Raw genomic sequence first — 6,276 nt, forward strand, 5'->3', positions numbered from 1 at the left:
AGAAAAAAAAAAAAAGAAAGTTAAAATGACAGTCCCCTGGGCTTCATTATTAATTATGCTAGTAGTTCCTTTCTTATGCAGAGCATAAAGATGCATAGTTGCATGAACAATATTTCTGGTGTATAATTTTCCAATTATTTGGCATTAGAATATGTATGCATTGTGATTCAAATATGAATTATTTAGACTTTCCCCCCAAATATATCTGAAATCCCCCAAGTTAATTTATGTGATTAAATAATTAATATAAGTGTTAACTGCATCCCTCCCCCTTAAAGAAAGGAACATTCAGTCTTTGCTGCTCTTGGAGACTTGTCTTTCCCTAGACTTTCGTGAGGGGGAGATTGAAAAAGGAGGCAGGGAGGGAGCTATGGCAAAGGAATACAGATTCACCTGCAGAGAATTCCTTTGCCGTTGCATTTGGCTCTTCAGGTCCAGATTCAAATCTTTCTACTTTTGGTGTGGACAGGTGCCCCAAGCCTAGCCAATCAGAAGGCGCTATTCACTTGGCCATGGTGATTGGTCAGGGCTGGGCACATGACCCAAACTGGGCCAATCAGAGGATTTGCTTCCTGCCTCAGCCTGCTGAAACTGTCAGATCAGGAACTGTCCTTTCTTGGAACTGCTGAAAGCTCCTTTTGTCATCATGCTGATAGAAGGAAGACCTCAGAGAAAGTAGGTGACAGTATGAAGGAGTAACTGGTTCTGATGGCCTCTTTGGGCATCTGGATCCATAGGTATATTTAAAGCGGACAATGTCATGTTTTGATATACATATAGTGGAATGGTTGTTACTGGGGAGATGGACTGTTATTTATTTATTTATTTTGAGACAGACTCTCAGTTGCCCTGGGGTTGAGTGCGGTGGTGTTATAGCTCACAGCAACCTCAAACTCTAGGGCTCAAGTTATCCTCTTGCCTCAGCCTCTGCAATAGTTGAGACTACAGGCGCCAGCCACAGTACCTGGCTAGATCACAGGCGGGAGCTACCGCGCCCAGCCCAGCCTGGGACATGGACTTTTTTTTTTTAGACGGAGCCTCAAGCTATCCTTCTGGGTAGAGTGTCATGGCATCACAGCTCACAGCAACCTCCAACTCCTGGGCTCAAGCAAGTCTCCTGCCCCAGCCTCCCAAGTAGCTGGGGGTACAGGCGTCCGCCACAACGCCAGGCCATTTTTGGTTGCAGCCATCATTGTTGATTGGCGGGCCCGGGCTGGGGATTTGAACCCGCCACCTTAGGTGTATGTGGCTGGTGCCTTAGCCGCTTGAGCCACAGGCGCTGAGCCGGGACATGGACTTTTAATAAAGACTGTTGTGAATGTCTCTTAATGTCTTGAAAGACAGGAGAGAAGGCCTGGGGCTGGAGCACTCTGGGAAGCCAGAGAAGGTGGACGGTTTGAGCTCAGGAGTTTGAGGCTGCAGTGAATTATGATTGTACCACTGCACTCCAGTCTGGGCAACATTGTGAGAAACTGTTTCTAAAAAAAAAAAAGGAAGGAAGAGAAAGAGGGAGAGAGGGGGAGGAAAATGATATCGGTGCTCATAGTACTCGGCTTGATTCATCTGTGTATCCTCAGAGCTTCAGACAGCTAGCCACATAGTAAGTGGGGAAATGTTTAATGAAAGAGCAAATGAAGGGTGAGGTGGCTGGCCTGCCTGAGTTCACAGGTTCCAGACCAGCCTGAACAAGAGTGAGACCCCCTCTGTCTCTACTAAAAATAGAAAAACTAGCCCAGCTTGGTGGCGATCACCTGTCCTCCCAGCTACTCGGGAGTGTTGTCTCTAGCCCTGTGTCTCTGTGACATCTCTCCAAGGCTAAACCCACATGAATCTCCAAGGTCTTGAGGGTTACAATTATCCAGCTGCTCTCTACTGTTGACACTAAATTTTTTGGCCCTTAGAAAGTGGACACAGGTGGAGGGTCATGGAGATTTTGCTCCATAGAGTGGGTCACAGCCTAAAGAGTTAATTTCTGCGGAAATGAGGAGGTTAAGCGGTCTCGTGGAGCCAGATAAAGGTGATCTACCCTATAATGACACTGCTAATTGATTTAGCATGTCACCAAGTATTATTTGGTGTTTGTGGGACATTATTGCTTCATCTGGCTTCTCTTTGTTTTTCCACATTAATGGTATATCCATCAAGAGCAGGATTCTTGGGTTCTGTTCTCTCTCATTTGCTCTTTCCTTAAACATTTCCTCAACACAATGTGGCAAGCCTGCCCGAGGCTCTGAGGATACCAGATGAATCAAGCCAAGTACTATGATCACTAATATCATCCCTTTCCCTCCCGCCCTCTCTTCCTTCCTTCCTTCTTTTTAGACACAGTTTCTCACACTGTTGCCCAGGCTGGAGTGTAGTGGTGCAATCATAATTTGCTGCAGCCTCAAACTTCTAGGCTCAAGCAATCCTCCTGCCTCTCTGTCCTGAGGAGCTGGGACTACAGGCGCCCATCACCACACCTGGCTAACTTTTTTATTTTTCATAGAGATCAGGTCTCATTATGTTGCCCAGGCTGGTCTTGAACTCCTGGCCTCAAGTGATTCTTCCATCTCAGCCTTCCAGAGTGCTGGGACTACAGGCATGAGCCACTGTGCCTGGCTCTTTCTTTTTTTTTTTTTTTTTTTTGCCTGGTATCTTCAGAGCCTCGGGCAGACCCTCAAGCAGTCTACCTGGGTAGAGTACAGTGGCATCACAGCTCACAGCAACCTTCAACTCCTGAGCTCAAGCGATTCTCCTGCCTCCGCTTCCCAAGTAGCTGGGACTACAGGCACCTGCCACAATACCTGGTTACTTTTTGGTTGTAGCCGTCATTGTTGTTTGACAGGCCCAGGCTGGATTCAAACCTGCCCTCATAGATCTTACAATCTAGTGGGGAAATATTCATTATCTTACAAAACAGAAAATCTAGACACAGGTGGTGGATATAGAGGTTCCGCATTGTCTTTAAGGACCCATATTATTTTGTATAGTATTTTCTTTCCTTTTGTTTAATAGCTTCCAGCTTTGCATGGAAGGGACCTGTGTTGTTTTCATCTCTGCCTTCCTGAGTGTGTGTGGGTTTTGTCCTCAGCCTTGTGACCTCATAGTTGCAATAGGGCAGCCTCTACTCCAGGGAGCATGCAATGCACATTAGCCCAATGGATTTGAAGAAAGGGGCCTATTTCTTCCCTTGCAACTTGTCTTTTTAATTTTTCTAGCAGGAAAACTTGATCAGAAGTCCTCAGCTGACTTCAAGTCCCACTTAATCACATTCCTGATAAAATTCTTGGGAAAGGGAAGGGAATAAGCAGGAGTGGAGGAGATCAGTGGTTCTCAAACTCTTTTATCTCTGACCCCTTTAAATCCTTAAAAATGCTTAAGGACTCCAAGGAGCTTTGGTTTCTGTGGTTTTTTTAGCTATTGATATTTGCAGTATTATACTTTAAAACTTGAAAATTATAAAAATATGTATTTACGAGTTAATTTAAAATTACGCTTTCCATGTTTACATAACAATTTTTATGAAAAATAGCTATATTTTCCAGGAAAAAAATTAGTGAAAAGAGTGACATTTTGTTTTTCTTTTTCTTTTAAAAAATTTTTCTACTATCTCTTTAATGTCTGGCTTAACAGAAGAAGCTGGATTTTCATGTCTGTCTCTGCCTTCAATCCACTGGGGTATGTTGTTTTGGTTGAAATACATGAAGAAATTCTGGCCCCACACAGATTCTTTGTTGCAGAAAGAAGGGCCTCGTGGATCCACTCTTTGAAAATCATTGGTTTAAGGCCGGTTGGGGTGGCTCACACCTGTAACCCCAGCCCTCTGGGAAGCCGAAGTGGGTGGATCACCTGAGCTAAGAGGTTCGAGACCAGCTTGAGCCAGAGTGAGACCTCATCTCTAAAAATAGCCAGGCATTGTGGCGGGCCCCTGTAGTCCCAGCCATTCAGGAGGCTGAGGCAAGAGGATCATTTGAGCCCAAGGGTTTGAGGTTGCTGTGAGCTATGATGCCGTAGCACTCGACCAAGGGCAAGAAAGTGAAACTCTGTCTCAAAAAAGAAAAGAAAAGAAAAGAAAAGAAAAGAAATACATTTCACAGAGTGAGTCAGTACACACATGTGCATGGCAGGAAAAAAAAGTTGTTGAACAATACTCAGTCATAAAGTACCCTAACTACTCTTCTAGTTGCTTGCCTGACGCAGGGTAGGGTGCTTGATAAGATTATACTGTGATGGCTGTCGATTCTAAAATTTGAATAAACAGCATCAACAATATGGTTATGTAAATATTTTCCACTGTAGGCCAAGTGCAGTGGCTCAGGCCTGTAATCCTAGTACTCTGGGAGGCTGAGGTGGTGGATCACTTGAGCTCAGGAATTTGAGTCCAGCCTGATAAAGAGCAAGACCTCGGCTCGGCGCCTATAGCTCAACCGGCTAAGGCGCCAGCCACATACACCTAAGGTGGCGGGTTCGAATCCCCAGCCCGGACCCGCCAAACAACAATGACAGCTGCAACCAAAAAATAGCCGGGCGTTGTGGCGGGCGCCTGTGGTCCCAGCTACTTGGGAGGCTGAGGCAGGAGACTCGCTTGAGCCCAGGAGTTGGAGGTTGCTGTGAGCTGTAATGCCACGGCACTCTGCCCAGGGGGACAGCTTGAGGCTCTGTCTCAAAAAAAAAAAAAAAAAAGAGCAAGACCTCATCTCCTCTAAAATAGAAAAATTAGCCAGGTGTTGTGGCGGGCACCTGTAGTCCCAGATACTTAGGGGCTGAGGGAGAAAGATCTCTTGGGCCCAGGAGCTGGAGGTTGTTGTGAGCTATGATGACGCCACAGTACTCTTGCCTGGGGCAACAAAGTGAATCTGTCTCAAAAATTAAAAAATGCAAAGAATTGCCAGGTGTGGTGGCTCAGGTTGGAGGCCAAGGTGAGTGGATCGCCTGAGCTCACAGGTTTGAGACTAGCCTGAGCCAGAGCGAGACACCGTATCTAAAAATTAGCTGGGGCTGATGCAGGCACCTGTAGTCCCAGCTACCAGGGAGGCTGAGGTGAGAGAATCGATTTGAGCCCAAGAGTTTGAGGTTGCTGTGAGCTATGATGCCACGGCAACAAAATGAGACTCTATCTCAAAAAATAATAATAATAGGGGCGGCGCCTGTGGCTCAAAGGAGTAGATGCCGGGCCCATATGCCAGAGGTGGCGGGTTCAAGCACAGCCCTGGCCAAAAACTGCAAAAAACCCAAAAAACAAAAACTCATAATAATAACAATAATAATTTGAAGAACTATTTCATATTCTGTGATTGCTTCTTTTTCATTACAGCCTGTTTTTATTCTGGGGCATTTTCTTTAAATAAAGTTTGAGATGACTATGCTTGTGTATACAGACAAAATATGTAAAAAAAAAAACGTAGGGGCACAAACAACATGGCAACAATAACAACCACCAAAATCATGACCATCTTTCAGACATCCCGTGTTGCTGAGACTGTAGGAAAACCGAAACTGTCACGTCGCTAGTGGAAAATGATGCAACTCCTTTGGTGGTAATTTACCAATATACATCAAAAGTCTGTTGGCATTTTCCCTTTGACCCAGCAATTCCACTTTCTGATATTTATAGTACAGATAGTCCTGCACAAGTGTGGAGGGACGGTCGTGCAACATTTTTCATTTCAGCCTTATTGGCAATGGTTGGAATAGAAATAACCTAAGCTTCCTTCTATGGGGAATAGCATAGCCACACGTGCAATGCTATGTAATGGCAAAGAAACAATAAGGGAACTCTCTTTTTGCTGATACCGAATAACCTCCAGGATAGATTGTTAAATGAAATAAAGCAAGGTGCAGAGAAAGTTCATACTGGCTGCTACCTTTTATATACGGGAGATAAATATTTATATTTGCTTAAAGAAACGTAGGAAGCATCCACAAGAAACTAACAAAAGTGTTTATAAATGGTTAAAGGGAGAGGGAGGAACCCAGCGGACAGGGCTGGTGGAACTGAGTTTTCTCTGTGTATATGTTTATATATTATTTTGCTTTCTGAAAGTTGAGAATATAGTGTATATTAAAAAATTAAGATGAGGCAGTGCCCATAGCTCAGTGAGTAGGGAGACGGCCACGTACACGCAGACTGGTGGGTTTGAACCCAGCCCAGTCCAGCTAAACAACAGTGACAACTACAACAACAATAACAACAAGAAATAGCTGGGTGTTGTGGCTTAAGCCCAAGAGATTGAGATTGCTGTGAGCTGTGATGCCGGAGCACTCTACTGTGGGCGACATAGTGAGACTCTGTCT

The sequence above is a fragment of the Otolemur garnettii genome, unplaced genomic scaffold (genome assembly GCF_000181295.1).
Source record: "Otolemur garnettii isolate 467f Iridium unplaced genomic scaffold, OtoGar3 scaffold00023, whole genome shotgun sequence".
NCBI lineage: Eukaryota > Metazoa > Chordata > Mammalia > Primates > Galagidae > Otolemur > Otolemur garnettii.